Source organism: Balaenoptera borealis, assembly GCF_965194805.1.
Source record: "Balaenoptera borealis genome assembly, chromosome: X".
NCBI classification, from domain to species: Eukaryota; Metazoa; Chordata; class Mammalia; order Artiodactyla; family Balaenopteridae; genus Balaenoptera; species Balaenoptera borealis.
In genome coordinates this window covers 36589631-36611067 of record NC_138881.1, presented here as the reverse complement: position 1 = coordinate 36611067, position 21437 = coordinate 36589631, and the positions used below count along the sequence as shown (strand labels likewise).

The 21437-nt window shown below is 40.9% G+C and overlaps 1 long non-coding RNA gene across 2 annotated transcripts in view; it reads left to right on the top strand.

The window, feature by feature from the left end:
- Positions 1-21437, top strand: part of LOC309621189 — a 185862-nt gene that overhangs the window by 139553 nt on the left and 24872 nt on the right. For both annotated transcript variants that reach the window (XR_014239802.1, XR_014239803.1), the window contains one exon: positions 16509-16635. This is a non-coding gene — a long non-coding RNA (uncharacterized lncRNA). The remainder of the gene's footprint in view (positions 1-16508; positions 16636-21437) is intronic.

Genomic DNA, 21437 nt, shown 5'->3' with positions numbered 1-21437 from the left:
TTCAAATATGCACGTATTTCCCCTTCTTACCTCCCAAAATATCATGAGTTTTTTCTGTTAAGTCAATATTCATTGTTTATATTATCATGGTTGTATGTATTAGGCTGCTAGCAAGAAACAGATGACACACTCAAATTGGGTCATTTGAAAAGAGTTTAATAAAGGACCATTTAAAATTTTTTTCTTAATTATTTATTTTTGTTAGGCACTTATTATTTTTTTAATTGAAGTATAGTTGATTTACAATGTTGTGTTAGTTCCAGGTGTACAGCAAAGTGATCCAGATATATAGAGGGCTGGCCAAAAAGTTCGTTCGGATTTTCCGTAACCCGGACGAACTTTTTGGCCAACCCTATGTATATTCTTTTCAGATTCTTTTCCCTTATAGGTTATTACAAAATATTGAATATAGTTCCCTGTGCTATACGGTAGGTCCTTGTTGATTATTTTATATATAGTATTGTGTATATGCTAATCTCAAACTCCTAATTTATCCCTCCCCCCCCCCCTTTTCCCTTTAATAAGGGACCATTTGTAAAAGTGTGGGCATGGTATAGGGAAACAACTAGGGACAGGGCTGGTAAAACTGGGGGGGTTCCATGACCACTCCTAGGCCCCAAAGAACCTGGGGACCAAGGTCTGAATAGACGGAGCTGCCTGATCGCAGCTGTAGCCATTGTGAAAGCATGCAGCCAGCCTGAGATGACCATGTTAGGAAGATAGCCAGGAATGACATACCCCCAACCCGTCCTCCTCCCTCCCTCTGCTGTCTTGCTGGGGCTCACCAGGGGAAAAACCCTCCTGGAAGCCAGAGGGCACGGAAGCCTGTTGGTGGAGTCCACAGAGGTCCGTCTCCTGGGCACAGAGCAGGTGGAGAAGGGTAGATGGATCTGGAAGGCGAAGAGAACATAGTTGGCGCATTATGTCATTAGTATTCACAGCTGAGCACATTTTGCGTTCTTTCCTTTCTTAAATAACTCTTATTTGCCTTGGAGTTAATAATTGGCTTCTTTCTTTTTTTTTTTAAATTTATTTCTTTATTTTTGGCTGCATTAGGTTTTCGTTGCTGCACACGGGCTTTCTTTAGTTGCCTCAAGCGGGGGCTACTCTTTGTTGCGATGCGTGGGCTTCTCATTGCAGTGGCTTCTCGTTGCGGAGCACGGGCTCTAGGCACGCGGGCTTCAGTAGTTGTGGCACGCAGGCTCAGTAGTTGTGGCACGAGGGCTCTAGAGTGCAGGCTCAGTAGTTGTGGCACACGGGCTTAGTTGCTCTGCGGCATGTGGGATCTTCCCGGACCAGGGCTCGAACCCGTGTCCCCTGAATTGGCAGGTGGATTCTTAACCACTGTGCCACCAGGGAAGCCCCTTGGCTTCTTTTCTTAAAAAAAAAAAAAATTGGGAGGGGGTTTCTTATGTTTTAAATCTAATCTTTACTTTTACTAAAGTTATTCAAACTCCTAAACAGTAAATCAGTCCTACAAGGCTAATGATGAAAAAAGAACAGTCCTCTGCTCCCCATCACCTCCAGTTTTCACTCCCCAAAGGCAAGCATTTGCTTCTCTCGTAACTGTTTCTTTTGGTATTTCCCTTTATATCCCTAAATAACATGCTTATGTTGGCGACTCTTGCTTTGTACAGTGTAGGCATTATCTATTGATGTTTCCATTTGAAAAATAAAGATTTTTGCTCTTTCACGAACTCAGCCCTCCTTGCTTACCACATCCAGCTACACTTTCCATTCTTCAAGCCTCCCAGTATAGATGTATCATGATTTGGCTGAACCCATATTCATTCTTTACATTATTATAATATGTAAATGTAATTCATGGCTAAGCTATGTAGTACCCCATGATTACTTGTCCTTGCTTGCTCAACTTTTTCTTCCTCCTGGAATTAATAGTTGTCTGGTTTTCTCACTTGTGTTGTTCCCTACATACTTATGATGAATTCATCCCCCCAATCTTCCTTTATTATCTATATCTCCTTTCAATATGTTCAAATTCATCAAGTATTCCATCAGTTTCATCTTCTTGAAGAACCCTTTCCTGGAGATATTTGACTCACTCTAATCTATATTGATCGTCCTTTACTCCTGGGGCTCAGCCGCTGTCCTGGTGTTTCCTTTCACTATCATCCTGGGAGCTCCCATCACCTCTCTCTTGAGTTACAACCCCTGTTTCCTGGTCCCCGTGTCTTTCTCTTCCTTTGTTTTGATGAAGCAGTTCCAGTAGTTTCTGAGAATTGGGTGCATGGGAAGTAAATTTTTTGAGACTTTGCGTATCTGAAAATATCTTTAATTTATCCCCACATTAGTTGATTGTTTTGCAGGTATAGAATTCTAGGTTAGAGTTAATTTTCCTTGGCATTTTGAAGTTTCCATTGTGTTCTAGGTTCCAATGTTGCTGTTGAGAAATTCAGACTCATTCTGATACATGATCCAATGTAACTATTTTTTTCCCTGAATTAATAAGGAAAATGTATTATCTCACATAACAAGAAGTTCAAAAGTAGGAATGTTTCAGGATTGGTTAAGTTCTTTCCAGCTTTATACTCTTCCATCATGAGCTTGCAGGCTTTCCTAGCCTGTCTCCCCACATGGTCATAAAATGGCTGCCATAGGTCCACATGTTGCTTCCAGACAATACCATATTCAGCAGCAGAAGAGAGTCATCTCTTTCTTTTGTGTTTTATTAAAAATGAGAAAACCTTTCCCAGAAATTCCTCTCTGACTTTCCTTCCCACATCTTTGGCCAGAGCTGGGTCAAAGCCTGCCTTTAATTCAATCACTGACAAAGGGGAATAGGATCACTCTGATTGACTTACCCAATCATGCTGGAGGTAAAGTCCCTTTTCCTGAGGAAGAGATATCTGAACAAAATAAGGATTCTGTTAGCAGCTAAGGGAGGTGTGGGATGGCTGTTGGCTAGGCAACCAACAGTGTCTGTTACAGCATGGAGTCTGGCACATAGTAAGCATTAAATATATGTTAGCTATTTTTATTAACTCTTAATAGCTGTGGGAACTTATTCAAGTTAAATACCTCCTAGAATTCCAATTTCCTAATCTTTAAAATGGGGATAGGATTATCTCATTTGTTGGATGGTTATAAAATTAAAAGAGATGACATATATAAAGTCTTTGGTCTTTATCATTATTAATAAATGATAGCTATTTATTATAGTTGCATATAATTATTGCCAGAGTACCAATTTTCCTGAGGTTGACCCCAGCCTGGTGTGACTAATTTTCCCCCTGCAGCTCATAGAATATTTCCTTTGTCTCCTGTGTTCTGAAATTTCATGATTATGTGTCATGGTATAGTTGGTGTTTTTTCCTCAGCTCACACACAGTGAACCCTTTCATCCTGGAAACATATCCTTCAAGTCAGAGAAGTTTTCTTGAATTATTTCTTTGATGATTTCTACTCTTCCATTTTCCCTGTGTTCTCACCCCGGAACTCATATTTTTCATATGTTGGACTTCTTGACTGACCCAAAGGTTTTTTTTAATCTTTTATCTCCTATTTTCCATCTGTCTTTTTGCTCCACATTCTGGGAGATTTCCTCAACTTTAGCTTCCAATCCTCCTATTGAGTTTTTCATTTCTCTTATCCTATTTTTAATTTCTAAGGGTTCTTTTCTATTCTCTTAATGTTTTCTTTTTATTTGGTCACATTATCTTCTCTTATTTTCAGAAAATAATAGATGTCAAAGATGATACCTTTCAGCATAGTCTCGGTTTCCTCCAAATTCTTTTTTCTCAATATCTTGCACCTTAGAGTTTCATGAGGTGTCTGGCGGTCCTAGGCTATCTTCTCACGTTTAAGATTATAACCTAAAAACCTGATTGGATGAGAACTTGGTTGGGGTTGTTGATTATAGATTTCACTGTAATCTAGATATCAGGATAGTTAGGTCTTTTGTCTTGGGCTGTCAGATTTTCAGAGAAGAAGCTTCCAATCTCCTGCCTGGAGAATATATATCTGACTTTCAGTGGAAGTCATGTGGGAGAAGAGTGATGAGGTCCTGATGTTCAGTAAGCTTTTGCTTAATTCCTGTTTTCAATGTAGGATCCCACTCTCAACAGTGCTTAATGTCCCCCAGTCCAGAGATCCTTTCCCCTCCAGAGAATATACCTCTGTATTCAGCTGGAGTGGAAGGAGCTGCAGTTCCTTTGCTGAGCTTGAAGATCTGGGTTTAAACTTGCTTCTAATACCAACACCGCCAGTTATTATGTTACTGTCTCCCAGCTCTAAGCCCAACTCAGTACTCAGTTTTGTAACAGCTGGGGTTGGGACTCTGCAAACCACAGTCATTTTGCCAGCTGTTCCTTGTTAGGCTCTTCCCATAGAGGACAACAGAGGGAAACTAGAAGGCTGGGGAAAAAAGAAGGGACAAGCTACTTCTGGTTGTCTTCCTACTGCTGTGAGCAGCACCCAGCAATGCTTCTTCACTTCAGCGGCAGTTCCTCCAGCAATAGGAAGTTGGTTTGCAGTTTTTCTAACACTCACAGAAGCAGCTTCATCGTGGCCCCACACCAGAGACACCAGCACCAGCTGAGCAGCAACACCTTTCCAAGGGTCTGGATCACAACCCCATGGGCCCTTCCTCCCAGCTTCTAGGTTCTAATAACACCATCCTTTTTCCTTTTTTTGCCTCCAGCCCTGGGAGTGGTAGCTGCTTCCTGTAGTTACTGCCTCCATGATACCTTAGAGTTCTCTTTTTACCCTTTCAGTTACCTAGGTAATAACTTTATGCCTAGTTAACAATTCTTTGTATTAAATTCCTTCTGTTCAAATAACTGGTGTGGTTTCTATCTCCTGACTTATAACAGCCATTTTCAATGAAACCTCTTGTTTTCTAGCTGCACTTACAACCCACTTTCAGAGGTATGGGTTGCCTCCAAATCCCAAATAGTTCTGGAGTTTCACAGCAGAAATGAGCTTGCTTCTTGGTCTCCCTAATCTCCTTTAGAAACTTAAGAGTCAGCCTCTTCTGGTCTGCTGGGTCAGTAACGACTTGTCCATCTGCTTTCTTGCTTCTAAAACTTTGTTGTTTTCTTTCCCAATCTCTTTGTCCCTGTAGAGTTTTGCTTTTTAGAAAATCTTGTTTATTGTCATAATGGACTTTGGGGGAGGGAACTCATTACTTTAAAAAAAAATAGAACAAGAGACTAATTTTTTAAAAGGAATAACAATGACCTTGGAAAAATACCTCCACAACAAGTCTGGGTGGCTGTCTCCTCTGGGGGAGGAGAGTGGAGCAGGATCCAGGAGAAAACAAGGGGAACTTTCTTTTACTCTATTTCTAAATTCTATATATGCATTTCAGTTGTTCTGTGCATGATAAATTTCATGATTTTTGAAAAGGTTAACTTCAACATGCAACTATATCAGTTACCATGTATTCAGCTGCATAGAATATAAACTTGACCACGGAGGTTCAACCAAACAGGAGTATATTTTTCTCCCATAATGAAGAAGTTTAGGAGAAGGCAGTCCAGGATTAGTACAATATCTCCATAGTGTCATGGGCACCCAGGCTCCTCCTAGCTTTGGGTGCGATCATGCTTGGCTTTTTGTCTTCCTGCTTCTTAGATGGCTGTTTCATCTCTGATGATCACATCCATATTTTAGGAAGAATGGTGAAGGACAAAGGACAAAAAGCCAAAGAGAAAAGCTAGCTGAGTTGGCCTCCCTTTAAAAAGCTTTCCTTGTACACCTGAAGCTAATATAATGTTATCTGTCAGTTACATTTCAATTTGAAAAAATAAATAATGTTTTTTTAAAAAAAGTGAAACCAGGCCCTCGTATGTTTAAATTATGATTAAAATCGGTTTATGATCAAATAAAAAGTAAGAACTGACATCTGGGGAAAAGCATGTGAAAAAGATGAAACCATGCTGTGCTTAATTAGAGAAGTTTACATTTGTGGATGACTAAACTGGCATACCAGGCCCCTGGCACTATTTCCAAAATGTCCTTGCTCTCAGGTTGTTTACTGTAAAGTGTCCACATTATAAAATGAAATATGTGTGTAATTGTCTCACAAACCATGCCTGGCCCTGTGTCTTGGCTCTGTGTTGTAAATACAGAAGGGCAAGGACGCTGTTTTGACAAGTATTAAGTCACCTGTGGGTAGAATTTTTTTCTTTAAAAAAAAATTATTTTTTTTTAAAGGAACGCCTTTATTTACTTATTTATTTATTTATTTTTGGCTGTGTTGGGTCTTCATTTCTGTGCGAGGGCTTTCTCTAGTTGCAGCAAGCGGGGGCCACTCTTCATCGCGGTGCGCGGGCCTCTCACTATCGCGGCCTCTCTTGTTGCGGAGCACAGGCTCCAGACGCGCAGGCTCAATAGTTGTGGCTCACGGGCCCAGTTGCTCCACGGCATGTGGGATCTTCCCAGACCAGGGCTCGAACCCGTGTCCCCTGCATTGGCAGGCAGACTCTCAACCACTGCGCCACCAGGGAAGCCCCTAATTTATTTTTAATTGAAGTATAGTTAATTTACAATGTTGTGTTAGTTTGTGGTGTACAGCAAAGTGATTCAGTTATTCATATATATATTCTTTTTTATATTCTTTTCCATTATAGTTTATTATAAGTCATTGAATATAGTTCCCTATGCTATACAGTAGGACCTTGTTTATCTCTTTTATATATATAGTAGTTTGTATCTGCTAATCCCAAACTCCTAATTTATCTCCCCCTCTCCCCCTCTATTCCATCTGGTAACCATAAGTTTGTTTTCTATATCTGTGAGTCTGTTTCTGTTTTGTAAATAAGTTGATTTATATCATTTGTTTAGATTCCACATATAAGTGATATCATATGATATTTGTCTTTCTCTGTCTGACTTACTTCACTTACTGTGATCATCTCTAGGTCCATCCATGTTGCTGCAAATGGCATTAGTTCATTCTTCTTTATGGCTGAGCAGTATTCCATTGTATATTTGTACCACATCTTCTTTATCCAGTCATCTGTCGATGGACACTTAGGTTGCTTTCATGTCTTGGCTATTGTAAATAGTGCTGCTATGAACATTGGGGTGCATGTATGTTTTCAAATTAGAGTTTTCTCCAGATATATGACCAGGAGTGGGATTTCTGGATCATATGGCAACTCTATTTTTAGTTTTTTAAGGAACCTCCATACTGTTCTCCATAGTGACTGCACCAGAATTTGATCTGACCTATTTGTTGTCAGATTTTTAAATTATTGTCATATTTAAGAACACTTGCAAAATTTGCATATATAAGTCTGCCTACATAGATGCCCATGAAAATTGGGTAATGGAGTTCCAAACAGTCCAATTTTTTCTTATAAACCCAAATCTATGTAGTGCATACCCTCTCTATGGACATTACTAGGAGGCAAATACAAACTTTATATACATATTCTGATGCTCCTTTGAAAAAACTTTTTAAAAAAAAGCTTCCCTGAATGGCCCAAGCAGCAACCTTGCTTACTTCTCATTGTGTAAGACTCTAGTCACAGACCTCCCTGAACAAAGAAGTCTGGAAAAGTTATATGTTTTACCTGGGCACATTGTCTGAACAAAACCAGAGCCTCATGAGGAAGGAGGATTTGTGAAGGAAATTCTTTGGAGAGGGCTATTGCCATGCTATGAGTATCCCCTCCCCTGTCCAGGGGGAGGGAGGGAAGTTGCCTTCTCACCCAAGCATCATGAGAGGTACAGGAAGAAGGGCAAAATGGATATTACCTAGGCAACTAATGGTATCTGCTACAGTTGCCATAAGGATTAAAATAGACTATTTTAATAAGGATTAAAATAGACTATTTTAATAAGGATTAAAATAGTCTATATTAATAGAGACAATATTTACAGAGCCCCTAGCAGTGTGTCACAGTGATCATCCAATAAATCTAAACCTCTTTAAAAACTATTCATCCCAACCTATCTGGTTCATTAAAGGGGAAAAAAAAAAAAAGGAAAAGGTAACCAAACAGGTAATTTCAGTAATACTAAATATAAGAAACATTGATTGTTCTTTAATGCTCAGGTTTTTTTTTTTTTTTTCTAGTTTGACATTTGCACATTGAAAGAGTATAACTTCTGCTGTGGAGAAAGTCTAATGCATAGAATGTACATTCAACTTGGTATGTGAAGGGAAACGTATTGCACGTGACTTACTTTGCTGTAGCATCCTTATAGCTTTCTTTTAGTTCCTTCTCCAATCTGGTGAAGAGAATTCCCTCTATGTTTCCATACTTTTTTGTCAACTATTCACTCTATTTTTAGCACCTCATTTGTCTTTTCTTGCACTAGGACCCTGTGTTCTCTCTCCTCTGATTGCTATCTGTTGGCTACATCATCTAATAAATGAGTATTAATCACACTGTAAAGAACAATATGGTACTAAACTGTTTGCTGTTTTGGTTAGAATGCTTTTGGTAGCAAGGAGAAAATACTTGGCTAAAATTGGCTTTAAAATAATGACATTTATTAACTCATATAATATGTCTGGAGGCACGTGGTTCCAGAGTTGTCTAATTCAGTGGTAGAACATTATCAAGGACTCAGTTTTTTTTTTTCTTACTGTTTCCCTATCTTTTGTATGTTGGGTTTTAGCTTCACATTTGTGCCTCATGATCACAAGATGGCTGCAGCAGCTTCAGGCATCACATCCTCACAAAATAGCATTGAGTGGGGTAGCAAAAAAGGGAGATGTTTCCCATCTTGTGTTCCTTTTGAAGACTGAGCAAAACTTTCCCAGAATTCTCCCCAGCAGACCTCCCCTCAGATTTCATTGGCCAAGTTTGGATCATATACCCATGCCTGAACCCACTACAGACAAAAGGAATGAAATCACCCTAATTGTCTGGGAGTGGGAGTGGGTGGGGAATACTTTCCATGAGTACATGGCCATAGAAGGTGATTCCAGAGGCAGAAATGGATTTGGGTAGATAACCAACAGTGTCTGCTATATTCGGTAATTCTGAACTACTGCAAATACAAAACAATGCTGGAAATGCTTAAAAAGAGGTGAAGGTGGGGAGAATCTGTTGGCTAGCTTTCCTGATTCCGTCATAGAATAATTTTCAACTTCTGACATGAAAAGCCTTGTCTGTGGTTTCAAGTTCTTTCAATTTACCTACTTCCCTTACTCCAAACACCTGGCTACTGGGTACTAGAACTTGGACTGAAGCCTAGTTTTACAGTTTGGGTTAAATTGTTTATTCCAAATACTAAACAGACTAAACAGTGTTATGGAGGAATAAATTCTGCCCTGACTTGATGAGGGACCACATGTTATAGTCTCACTCTGTCCAGTGCACCACCATGATCCATAACAGCTATGCAGAACCTTCCTCTATTTTTCCCTTTTTTAAAAAAAATTGAGTTATAGTTGATTTACAGTGTTATGTTAAATTTCAGGTGTACAACATAATAATTCACAATTTTTAAAAAGTAAACTCCATTGATAGTTATTGTAAGATATTGGCTATATTCCCTGTCTTGTACAATATATCCTTATAGCTTGTTTATTTTATACACAGTAGTTTGTACCTCCTAATGCCCTACCCCTGTCTTGCCCCTCCCCCCGCCCCCCTCAGTAACCACTAGTTTGTTCTCTATATCTGTGAGTCAGTTTTTTTTGTTGTTGTTATATTCACTTGTTTGTTTTATTTTTTAGATTCTACATATATCATATAGTATTTGTCTTTCTCTTTCTGAATTACTTCGCTTAGTATGATAATCTCTCATGTTGCTGCAAATGGCATTATTTCATTCTTTTTTATGGCTAATATTCCATTGTATATATATATACTACATCTTCTTTATCCATTCGTCTGTTGATGGACACTTAGGTTGCTTCCATATCTTGGCAATTGCAAATAATATTGCTATGAATATTGGGGTGCATGTGTCTTTTCAAATTAGTGTTTTTGTTTTCTTTGGATATATGCTCAGGAGTGGAATAAGAAAACATAGGCAGGGGCTCCCCTGGTGGCACAGTGATTAAGAATCCACCTGCCAATGCAGGGGACACGGGTTTGAACCCTGGTCCGGGAAGATCCCATATACTGCGGAGCAACTAAGCCCATGCGCCACAACTACTGAGCCTGTGCTCTACAGCCCGCAAGCCACAACTACTAAAGCCCGTGTGCCACAACTACTGAAGCCTGTGCGCCTAGAGCCCGTGATCTGCAACACGAGAAGCCACCACAATGAGAAGTGCACACACCGCAACAAAGAGTAGCCCCTGCTCGTCGCAACTAGAGAAAGCCCGCACGCAGCAATGAAGATCCAACACAGCCAAAAATAAATAAATAAAATAAATAAAAATTTTTTAAAAAATAAAGAAAACATAGGCGGAACACTCTTTGAGATAAATAGCAGCAATGTTTTTATTTTTTTGGATCTGTTTCCTAAGGCAAAGGAAACAAAACCAAAAATAAACAAATGGGACCTCATTAAACTTAAAAGCTTTTTGCACAGCAAAGGAAACCACTGACAAAACAAAAAGATGACCTACCGAATGGGAGAAAATATTTGCAAATGATATGACCAATAAGGGGTTAATATCCAAAATATATAAATAGTTCATACAACTCAACATCAAAACATCGAGCAACCTGATTAAAAAATGGGCAGACCACCTGAATAGACATTTTTCAAAAGAAGATATACAGATGACCAACAGGTACATGAAAAGATGCTCAACATCATTAATCATCAGAGGCAAATCATCATATGGCAAACCAAAACCACATTGAGATATTACCTCACACCTGTCAGAATGGCTATCAACAAAAAGACCACAAATAGCAAATGTTGGTGAGGATGTAGAGAAAAGGGAACCCTTGTACACTGTTGGTGGGAATGTAAATTGGTGCCACCACTGTGGAAAATAGTATGGAGGTTTCTCAAGAAACTAAGAAGGTAGAACTACCATATGATCCAGCAATCCCACTCTTTTGTTAATGCTCATCATCCCTCCCCATGTACTCTTCCTTAGACTGGAGAACTTTGTTCAAAAGGAGAAGGAAACAAATACCCTTTAAGAGACTTGTGCTAGGTATTTTGCACAGGAACCATCAGAAGTAGATTCTATCATCCAAGGTCTAGAGAGGTGAAATAACCTAACTTAAATCTCGTAGTACATTTGCCATTCAAACCCAAGCCTGCCCCTTCCAAAGTTCACGTTCTAGAACAGCGGGTAGACGTTTCCCAGATTTTTCTCTCTTTGCTTTGGTACATTGCCACCTTGGCCTTCTCTTGATGGGGGGAAAGAGAACAAATCTGGAGGCAGAATACCTAGCCTGGGATCCCAGTGTCCTAAAGTAGTAACCGTGTGACCTTAGGCAGGACAGGTCACCGCACCAAATCTACTGCTTGATTTGGCGTTAGGTTATTTTGCCTCTCTGGACCTTGGATGATAATATCTACTTCTGATGGTTCTTGCAAAAATCAAATAAAAGAGCCATGTGAAATGCCCAGCACAAGGCTTTAAAAGGATATATGCTCTCACTTGTAACATGAAAGATAATGAAGACATCTACCTCATAGGGTTGCTGTGAAAATTAAGCAAGGTAGTAGATCCTTTTTTTTTTTTTTTGGCCAGGCCACGTGGCTTGTGGGATCTTAGTTCTCAGACCAGACCCTCTGCAGTGAGAGCGCTGAGTCCTAACCACTGGACCGCCAGGGAATTCCCAAGATAAGAGATCTGAATCATCTTTATAAACTCCAAGCACTATATGAATTCAGTGAGTCATTACTCATGGGACCTTTCTGATGCTATTTTGCACCAATATGGAAGACATTGTAATCCAAAATGAGTGTGGACAGGCACACAGAGGCAGACTTTACAAAAGACATGCTTTAAGAATCTCAAACGCCCTCAACAATTTTGATTATAAAGGCATCAAGAAAGGGGAGAGGGAAGGAGAGTTTGTGAAGAGGATTCTTTGGGGAAGACTGTTGCCATGCTACGAGTATCCCTCCCCCCACCCCCGGGGATGGGGGAGGGGGAGAGCTGCCCTCTAACTTCCGGCTTCATGAGGGGGTGCATTAAGGGGACCCCTTAAAGAGGTCGCAGTGTGTTCCCTGTGGTTGGACTGAAGCCTGAGTTCAAGACAGCCTGTGGCCGGGGGAGAGACGGGCTGTGGGGGATTCAGCCAGCACTCCCACGTAGGGGAGCCATGGTGGATAAAGAATCAGGCTGGAGCCTTCTTTCCTTAACCTTTTTGGAAATATAAGATCCATATTCAAATGTGCACAAATAGGTTTACAACTTGATGAATTTTCACAAACTGAACATCCCTGTGAAGCCAGAACATTAAATTACCAGCCTCCCATGAGGACCCTTGTACCCCATTTTAGTCACTACCATTACCCCCCAAGGAAAACCCCTTTCCTGATCTCCGAGAGCATAGATTAGTTTCGCCTCTTTCTGTTCTTTACATAAATGGAATCATACAGTATGTACCCTTTACTGCCTGGCTTTATTTGCTCAACATTATATTTATGAGAGTCATGTAGTTGGAGATAGTTTATTCTCACTGCTGTAAAGCATCCCATTGCGTAAATATTCCACAACTTATGTATCCATTCTACAGTCGGTAGACATTTGAGTCGTTTCCAATTTGGGGCTATTATGAACAGATATGGACATGCAGATATGCCCAGGAGTGGGGTTTCAGGGTCATGGGGGGTGGTATTTGTCAAATCTGGAGCAGTTTGAAGTCTTGCCCAAGAAGACTTCTTGGAGAGAGAATGGCATCAATATTGAGAGTCTGGACAGAGCATCCACCCTGTCACCTCCACCCCAGAGTCCAGGGCCAAAAAGGGAGCGGCAGTTGGAGAAACAGTGTATGATCCACACCAGAAGAGCTGCAGTCAGAGGGACCCAGCAAAGGCATCTCCCATGAATCCCATGGAGAAAGGCACGTGCCGGGGAACGCTGTCAGCCTGAAGAAACACTGGAACCTAGCACAGTGTTGGGCCTGTCTCTGCATGGCTGTTGTGAAGGGCTGGTGCTGAAGAGGGAGCATTGGGGCTCTGGTTCTGGACACCAGGTTTTCATCTGACCGATTCCATTCCATGACTCTGTAACCTTGGGAAGGCCAGTTTCCCTCTCTGGGCCTCCCTTTTCTCATCTCTCTGATGTGTGGCTCCTTTCCACTCTGAACTACTAAGAACTGCCCGTCATCTGAACTCCTTGAGAACAGGGACCACATCTTCTCTTTCTTCTGTATTCCTGAAGCTCTACACACCTATGGGCACAATATGTCACTGGATAAGAAATGTCTTGCAATTTCACTTTCTTAAAGAAAAAGCTGCTTTTATAAGTCCGGCGATGCACAGAACAAGAATTAAATTGAGGCATTAAAATTAACAGCATGGCGTGTGTGCCTGTCCAAATACAGATGTTATATAGCATCCCAGCTTTATGGAAAAATCCGTTGCCATTCTTGTCACACAACTGATCTTCTCCAAAGGAACAGAGCAAAGACTGTGTGTTGTAAATTTATTGACTCATTATTTTATCCAAGGACATTGGGTAGTTAGAAGATTCCAGCATAGACGCAAAGAATTCTCTTCATTTGGGAACATGTTTTATCACTTGCTACTGCCTCGTTCCTAATGCTTAGCATTTAAAGGTTATATTGGGGGGAAAAAAAGACTCCAGACATGATGTAGTCACTGTCTGGAACAGCATTATATTTCAACAGGATATTATCACTCAGGCAAAGAGAAATCATTTTTACTGGGTAAGAAATTATTCCACCGTGCGGTATTATTCAAGCAATTAGAAATCACATTGTGCGGCAAATTATCAGATCTTCTCACTGGAGTTTGTTATTGTGCCATTCATGTTTAAAATGTGGGGCAGTGGAGAGAAAAAGGCTTTTTTTTTTTTTTGGTAGAAGCATGAATACTCTAAAGAATTCAGGCAGTTGGGCAGGTGAGCCATGATGTTATTTTGTTTCCAAGGAAATTCTTTTGGAGTTCCCCTGAAGTTCCCCTGTCTTACTTCACCCATCAGCAACCTCGGTTCCTTGGAGTCATTCCCTCTAGCAAAGGAAAACTTAGCTTGGCCCCCTAGGGCTTTGTAGGGAACTGACAACTTAAAAATTGATGTCGTTCCAAAAGTTTGTTGGCAAATCTGTCTTAGAATTCAGAACAGATTGTCCTCAGCACATTACAAATGACTTTGGTTCCCAAGCAGGCCACTGGAGCCCATGTCACCTATAACGAAGTGGGACTCTAGTATTAATGGTGATCAGGAAACCATTTATTGGGTAGTGTTATTTCCTGGTGAAAATCCACTCTAATTTCCAACTTGGGAGAACAGAAATGCAGCTGCCTTCTTTCCTCCCTCTGCAGTCAGAAATGGGGCTTCCCAGCAGTGACAGAAGGAAGAAGGGAAAGGAGCGGGGGTGGGCCCAGCAGTGATGCAGTGGCAGAAGTGAGAATATTTATAGCTTCAGCTGCAATCAAGAGGAAAGTCCCTGGACCCAGCAGTGATTTTGTTCATGGGACACTGGTAACTTGGCCGGTCATAATTGAGGGAATCGTCCCAATCAATATACAAGTCAGTGGTTTAACTTTATTCTCAAGCCCCCTGAAACCTAAGCTTTCTTTCTGCTTTTAAAAAATCATCATGGCCCAGGATATAGACAGACAGTCTGATCCCCGTGTCCTAGTTCTTAGCTATAGAATTTACTGCATGTATGCTCTTTGTGATGTTGTCTCCTAGTTTACATTCTAGGGACCTATTAGAACCTCTACAAATTCACTGTCCTCCAACAGATGCAGTACATATGCTATTTATGGACTCTTCCCTTTGCCTGGAAGCCTCTTGCTCCAGATATCTACAAAGCACACCCCCTTTTTTCCATCTAGTTTCCTTACAGACAACATCTCCTAAGAGCCCTTTCTTGACCACCCTTTCACATGCTATCTTCTTACTTGTTTTGTTTTTGCTTTTTAATAATTTTTTATTGTTCTTTAGGTCACATTGTACCTTTGTTGGCTTTATTCTATCTTTTCTATTCTTTTGATAAACAATGCCTAAAGCAAAAAAAAAAAAAAAAAATCATCATGGCCAACAATTCCACTTCTGGGTATATAACCAAAAGCAGGGTCTCAAGGAGATATTTGTATACTCATGTTCATTTTGTTCATTTGTACACTCATTACTCACAATAGCCAAAAGATAGGACCCAAGTGTCTACTGATAAGTGAATGGATAAACAAAATGTGATATAGCCATACAATGGAATATTATTCAGCTTTAAAAAGGAAGGGAATCTGGCACACGCTACAACATGGATGAACCTCGACGACATTATGCTAAATGAAAATTTAAGCCAGTCACAAAAACACAAATCCTGTATAATTTCAATTGTATTAGGTACCTAGAGTAGCCAAATTCATAGATACAGAAAATGGAATGGTGGTTGCTATGGGTTGGGGGAGGGGAGATTGGGGAGTTGTTACTTAATGGGTATAGGGTTTCAGTTTTGCAAGATAAAAATAGTTTGGGGGATTGGTTGAACTACACACTTAAAAATGGTTAAGATGGTAAATTTTTTTTAAAAAGATGGTAAATTTTATACCTGTGCATTTTACCACAACTAAGGTTAAAAAAAACCATCATGGAATATTTCAGATGTACAAAAAGTATACAGAACAATATAACAAACACACAGCTTAAGGTATAAAACATTTCAGATATGGTTGGAGCCTTCTGTGTACCCCTTCTCACGCTCAGCCTCTCTACCCCCAAGACAACCACAAATTTGAAGTTATCATTTCCATGTGTATTTTTATATTTTTATTACATATATATCGTATATATACATACTATAAATCCTATATGTTATATCCTATTATAAATCATTAGGGATATATATATTTAAACTAAATGATTTATATATTTTTGCATGTTAACATTTTATAAATGGGAGCACACTCTATGTATCCTTCTGCAACTAGCTTTTTCCCTCCAATATTATGTTTTAAAAATGAGTCCAGGGCTTCCCTGGTGGCACAGTGGTTAAGAATCCGCCTGCCAATGCAGGGGACATGGGTTCGAGCCCTGGTCCGGGAAGATCCCACATGCCGCAGAGCAACTAAGCCCGTGCGCCACAACTACTGAGCCTGTGCTCTAGAGCCCGCGAGCCACAACTACTGAGCCCGCGTGCCACAACTACTGAAGCCCGCGTGCCTAGAGCCCGTGCTCCGCAACAAGAGAAGCCACCGCAATGAGAAGCCTGTGTACCACAACGAAGAGTAGCCCCCGCTCTCCACAACTAGAGAAAAGCCTGCGCGCAGCAACGAAGACCCAACGCAGCCAAAAATAAATAAATTCATTAAAAAAAATGAGTCCATGTTGATGGTGTGGCTCTGGGTCATCCGTTTTCATTGCTACATAGTATTCCATCCTATGAACAGACATACCTTTTCTACCAGTCAAACTCAGAACCCAGCCATGTGTACTCATTCCCCTTTCCTGCCTTCTTTCCACACAGGATGTTGGATTTTTAATTCACAACCAGAGCAACACCCCTTTATAAGGGCCAAATTGTGCAGACCCCCTCATCCAAGCCCTCCTTCCCGGGCCTCAGGAGAAGCTTTGTTGGAAATGGCGGCTGCCTGGTGAGTATGGATTCAGAGCATTATCTGACCTTGAGAGAGAGTTTGTCCTTGCCATGGGATAAGGACTGAAGGACCACCTCCACCCCGGGTGGCAGGATGGTTCATGTACATGGAGTTCCCTAGCTCCTTCCCTTGGAGGGAGTCCAAATCATGCTGTCAAAGTGTCACTAGTTCACTCTTTAAAAGGGAAAAGGAATCCTCAGAATTTAGAATAACAGAATCATACAGTGTGAGAGCTAGGAGAGCTACTTATCACTCCCTCCTTCCCTGACATCTCGGTATGGGACAAGAGATATTTGGGCATCAGCCAAGCCAACCGTCTGAGGAGGTTTCAAGACAGCAGTTACTTGAGGTCTTTCTAGAAGGGACAAGGGGGTGAAGACTTGACAAGAAGAAGAAGCAGCTGCAGAGTGCTGGAATGACTGAGCATCGGCCTTGGTGATTAATCAGTGGCATTTAGAGCTCTCTCTCTCTCTCTCTCTCTCTCTCTCAACAAGGCAGGGAACCTCCTGGCAAAAGGCTCTGTTCCAGGATTTCTGGCACTTGCTGTATCAAGCATTTCTTGAGAATTGTCTGGCCAGTCCCTTGCTGGTGCCTGCCACGCTGTTCCTAGCAGGATCTTTGAAGTAGGAAAAGGGCTTCTTCGAGTTCTAACCAATGACTTTGACTGCATGGAGACAGCTAATTCACCCTAGTTGGCTGCTTTCCCCATCACCCCTCTATCCTACAGGCAGGACCTGAAAAGGAAGCCCAGAGGTTAGAGCTGACATGAACCATAGAGATGTTTCAGCTCGATACCTGATTCATCAAGTGGTTTATTTAATTAATATTTAACAAATAGGTGCCAAGTCCCTAGGGTGTGTCAGACTCTGTTCTGGGAATACAGTGATGACTCAAATCAGACATGGCCTCTGCCCTCCTGAAGATCACATTATAGTGGGTCAGGCGGGGGTAGCGGGGAGAGGCGATCAATATTAATCAAGCCGTCACAGAAAGGTAAAATATGCCATGCTATGAGCCAGACTTAGGGAAGTCAGAGAGGGCTTCCTTGAAGAGGTGATGCCTGGGCTGAGGTGTGAAGCATGAGCAGGTGTTAATAAGACAGAGAGGAGAGGAAGAGCTTCACAGGGAAAAGGAACAGAAGGGGTAAAACGGCACATAGCAAATTAAGGAGGCCTTGTGGTCTTTTAAAGCAAATACAGAGAGCAGAGTCAGAGGATGAAGCAGCCGAGCCGAGGCCACACCACCCAGAGCCTTGAGGCCTATGTTAAATACTCTGCTCTTTATCCTAAAAGCAATGGGAAGCCATCTGTGGTCTTCAACTGGGGCATGGGACGTGACTGAAATGGAATTTTCAAAAAGAACTTTTTGACTGCTGTATGGAGAACCAACTAGAGAGGGGCTAATTGGGAGGTTATTTTTATTTTATTTATTTATTTTTATTAGATCTTTACAATCAGTTCTTCTATATGAAAATAAAACTCAGATGACATTTTTATTAAGATCCTATTAAATAAGTATATTACATTAGAGAGATTTGACATCTTTATAATGCTATATCTCCTTTTCCCTCCCAGTTTTATTGACATATAATTGACATACAGCACTCTATACGTTTAAGTTGTACAGCATAATAATTTGACTTAGTGCAGCATGAAATGATTACTGCAGTAAGTTTAGTGAACATCCGTCTTTTCATATAGATACAAAATAAATGGAAAAGAAAAAAATTTTTTTTCCTTGTGATGAGAACTCTTAGTATTTCCTCTCAACAACTTTCATATATAACACACAGCAGTGTTAATTATGTTAATCATGTTGTACATTACATCCCTAGTACTTACTTATAACTGCAAGTTTATTACCTTTTGACTGCCTTCATCTAATCTCCCCTCCCCCCATTCCCCACCTCTGGTAACCACAGTTCTGATCTCTTTTTCTCTGAGTTTGTTTGTTTGTTTGTTTGTTTGTTTGTGTTTGAACTATAATTGACCTACAACACTATGTTAGTTGCTGGTGAACAATATCATGATTCAATATTTCTATACATTTCAAAAAGATTGCCACAATAAGTCGAGTTACCATCTGTCACCATACAAAGATATTACATAATTATTGATTATATTCCCCACACTGTACATTTTATCCCTGAGACTCATTTATTTTGTAACTGGAAGCTTTTACCTCTTAATCTCCCTCACTTATTTCTCTCTTTCCCCCACCGCCCTCCCCTCTGGCAACCACCTGTTCTCTTTATCTATTGCTCTGTTTCTGTTTTGTTTTGTTTGTTCATTTGATTGTTTTTTAGATTCCACATATAGGTGAAGTCATACAGTATTTATCTTTCTCTGTCTGACTTATTTCACTTAGCGTAATACCCTCTAGGTCCATCCATGTTATTGCAAATGGCAAGATTTCATTCACTTTTTGTGGCTGAGTAATATTCCACATGAGATATATATCACATCTTCTTTATCCATTCATCTATTGATGGGCACTTAATAGCCAAGATTCGGAAGGTTATTTTAGATAAGAGATATTGGTGGTTTAGCCTAGGGTAGTGCTGCTGGTTGTGGTAAAGAGAAGCAAACAGATTTGAGAGATATTTAAGGGGTTAAACTAACATGACTTGGTGATGGTTTGAGTACAGTGGTGACAGGGAGGTGGGTGTCCAGGAGAGTACCCAGGTTTCTTCAATGGGTGGTGCTGCTGAGTGAGATGGAGGACCAGGTTCGTGATAGAGGAGTGAGTGTTGAGTTTCAGGTGCCTTTTTGATAACTAAGAGGAGATATGGAGCACACCACTGACTCTCTATCGGTCTGGGGCCAAGAAGAGAGGTCTGAACTGGAGATCTATGCAGCTTTGAGTCATCTGCAAAAAGACAGTGATTCAGTCAGGGTTCTAAAAGGAAACAGATGGCACAGTCAAATTAGGATAATTCAATGAGGATGAATAAAAGGAGTATATTAGGTTTTTGCTGCATAACAAACAGCACCATAATCTCAGTGGCTTAATAGAGCAAACATTTTATTTCTTGCTCACAGGTCTGTGGGTGGGTTGTAGTTCAGCTGATTTAGGCTGGGCTCAGCTGGGTCAGGCTGACACCAGACTTCACGTCCTGTTCATGTCTGCTCCCACAAGCCTGGACCCCTCAGAGAATGGCGCTATATGAAAGACTCAGAGTTGGCCTCTGCTGTCTGTGTTGTGGATGTTATGACACTGAGTTCACAAGATCACTGAGTAAGCAGCAGGGTAGCTGGAGGAAGAGGCTGGCTGACATCCAGGGGTGGGTCATCCAGTCTATCTAATTACTGAGAGCCTCCTCTGCAGTAGATGCTGTCTGGTGGGCATTTACGTGGATATGGTAACTTTCATATTTTGGGCTTAGTCCCAGAGGTCCATCCACATACCTGCCCTCAAGACAGCCTTGTCACCAATTTTCCAATCTTGTTCCTTCCTAGTCCTTGACCGAAAGGATAACCCAATTGTCATTGCCCACGAGCCAGTGTGGATCCAGTCATCTGGCCGTCTTGGTCCCAACAAATAAACAACCAAACGTTCTACCTCCTGGGAGGATTTGCCTTCATCACCATTTTCAGGGCCACTCCTGAATGGGGGTGTAGTATAGCAGTCAACCACTTCTGGCTGGTGCCAGCATACCATGCAGACCCATTTGGGAAGTGGACCCAACAGGTCATCGGGAATGGAGGCCGTGAGGCCACAGGTGTAACTGAATGAGAGGCACAGTAGCAGTAAGAGTAGGTACCATGGGAGTCTGAGCCACCTGCTTGGACAGTTTTCTCTTGTTTTCCTGACATATTAGAGCCTGGTTTTACATATTCCACTTCTGTTTTATAATTGAAAACTGCAATGCATGTCCAAGTTTATGGTTTGGTAGATCAGATAACATCTAGGTTGTAAAAAAAAACATTGAGTAGATGTTGAATTTTATTGAATGCTGTTGCATGGCTTACAAAAATAGGCATGCGAATTTTTCTTTGGCTCTGTTAATATCTCGTATCATAGTAATACATTCTTGCACACTGAACCACCCTTGTATTCTTTGTATAAACCCCATTTGGTGGTAGTAATTTATTCTTTTAATATGATGCTGGGTTTTATTTGCCAATATTTTATTTCGGATTTTTATTTTGATATTCATGAGTGAGAAGGGTCTGTAGTTTTCTTTTGTGTGTGATTTTTGCTAGGTTTGATTTCGATGTTATCTTGGCTTAATAGAATTGTATTTCCTTCTTTGTCTATGGTCTGGAACTCTAAAAACATTAGAATTATCTGTTCCTTAGAGATTCGCTAGAATTCACTCCTGAGACCATCTGGCCCTGTTGTTTTGTGAAACTTTCCCATCACCTACCAGTTCTGCTGAGTCTCTTTGGGTCAGCCCATCCCTTGGTCAGGAAAGCTTTCTTGAACAGACCAAACTACCGGCAGGCAAGACCTTTGGATCAGTGTTTCTCAGAGTATAGCCTGGAATCACCTGAGATACCAGTTAAAAGGCCTTTGACCTTTTGAATTAAACTTTCTTAGGGGAGGGGCCAAGTTTGCATTTCGAATGGGCTCCCTGGGTAATTCTCCTATACACTCTAGTTTGAATTCCCTGCATTATCGAGAAGCTTCCAGTTTCTCTGTGTTAAAGCAAAGACTATTCTGTCTTTAGGCCTCCCCACTCCTGGCTAGGCGCCTGTGAGCCAGGCAAAGCCAGAGCACTCGTTTTCCTTCCCTTGCCCCTGTATCTATTGATGCCTCAAGGAGGATTACGTGCCCAGCAATTCCCTTCTCCTTTC